The sequence below is a fragment of the Dama dama genome, chromosome 1 (assembly GCF_033118175.1).
Source record: "Dama dama isolate Ldn47 chromosome 1, ASM3311817v1, whole genome shotgun sequence".
Lineage (NCBI taxonomy): Eukaryota > Metazoa > Chordata > Mammalia > Artiodactyla > Cervidae > Dama > Dama dama.
In genome coordinates, this window is record NC_083681.1 from 84,782,663 (window position 1) to 84,784,670 (window position 2,008).

Below are 2,008 nucleotides of genomic sequence, written 5' to 3' on the forward strand. Positions count from 1 at the left end.
GTGGTGTTGACTATTAGTATAAGGGGTCTTAATTATGTAGTTAAAATCAGTGGTGGTGTCCATAGGGAGTGGGAGAAAACTAATGAGAAATTGAGACTGGTATCATTGATTAAGGAGGAGTAGGCTAGTGAGTCTAATTAGTAGGCTATGCGTGGTGGTGTTAATTCAGTTTTACCTGGTGATCAGGTCAGTGGTATAGTTGCTGACCATAATCTTGGCCTTCTCTGCCTGCTGAAGCTGAATAAAAGAACATGGAGACTGAGTCTGGAGGAAATAGAAAGCTGGCTTCAATTCTCAGCCGGCAGAGAGGAGAATCCAGCAGGCTCATGCCTCAAGACGTGTGCCTGTCCCCCTTGAGGAGTCTAGGGGCTCATAGAAGGAAGGACTCACAGTCAGGAGGCAGTGTGATAAACAAAGGGGATAGGACTTTGATTTCTTCCTCTTGCATTTATTCACAGTCGCATCAGTTCAGTTCAGTTGCTCAGTCATGTCTGACTGATGATGGGAAAGACTGAAGGTGGGAGGAGAAGGGGACGACAGAGGATGAGATGGTTGGATGGCCTCACCGACTCAATGGACACGGGTTTGAGGAAACTCCGGGAGTTGGTGATGGACAGGCAGGCCTGGTGTCCTGCAGTCCATGGGGTCACGAAGAGTCGGACACGACTGAGCGACTGAACTGAACTGAAACCACTGCAGTAGATTGTTCCAAGTGTGTAGCCAGAGGGTTCTGCCTGAGGGAGTTGAGATCACACAGGTAAAACGTGTAACAGCCCACAGGGTGCTCAGGACTGTGGAACTGACAGCCCTTCCTGGGCAGCCACGACCCTGAGCAGCGATGAGAACCTCGCCCCTCGTGGTCCCAGGGAGAAGGAAGCTGATTGGCCTGCCGGCTGGTCTGAGCCACTACTGGGAGGTCCCTGTCCACCCTGACCCCTGGAGCGGCCCAGGGGGCCCACCGTCTCGGGCCCCACCGAGCCCCTGCTCCAGACCCATGTGGAGAGTCCTTCCAGGCCGTCGGTACGGGAATCTGTGGTGGGAACTCAGCAGAAAGGGCGTGAGGGCAGCCGGGACCTTCCTTCACCGAGGACGTGAGATCGCCAGGTACACTGAGGTCACGCAGGTGGCGGGGAGGCCGTTTCAGATGGTGGTCTGTGCCGAGAAGGACACAGGACTCGGGGAGGCAGGTGCTGATGGTCAGTGAGTCCAGAGAGGCGCCTTCTTGGAGGAGGTGGGATGCTCAGACAGAACTGCATCTTGGCCCGGAGCTCCAGCAGGGTTGGCCGGTGGCTGAGGAGGGCAAGGCCGGGGTTCGGCCACAGGAGCGGTGCATCTGGCCTCCGGTAGAGCTTCTGCTCCCCAAGGACTGGGGTTATTGTCTGTTTCCTCACGGCTGTCCCGTGGCTGGAACACGACCTGGCCAGAGGCAGGTGCCAAGCAAATATCTGTGAATGAGTGGACGGTCCGAGTGTGGAGATGCACAGGACAGGCGGCGTCAGGCTGCAGAGTGCGGGTTAACTAGATTAGGAGGTCAAGACGGGAGAGAGGCGTACAGGGTTTCTCAGTCCGGACTCCCAGTCCCCTTGGGCTCAGACTTCTCCAAAGACATACGCTGGGTGAGTGCAGGCTCGTGGCCACTCTGGTCTGTCACAGACCTCTCAGAGGCTGTCCACTGGGTGAATGCATGCTTGTGGTCACTCTGGGCTGTCACAGACCTGTCAGGGGTTGTCTGCTGGGTGAATGCATGCTTGTGGTCACTCTGGGCTGTCACAGACCTGTCAGAGGCCATCCACTGGGTGAATGCAGGCTCGTGGTCACTCTGGCCTGTCACAGACCTGTCAGAGGCCATCCACTTGGTGAATGCATGCTTGTGGTCACTCTGGTCTGTCACAGACCTATCAGAGGCCATCTGATGGGTGAATGTGGGCTCCTGGTCACTCTGGTCTGTCACAGGCATATCAGAGGCTGTCCGCTGGGTGAATTCATGCTTGTGGTCACGCTGGTCTGT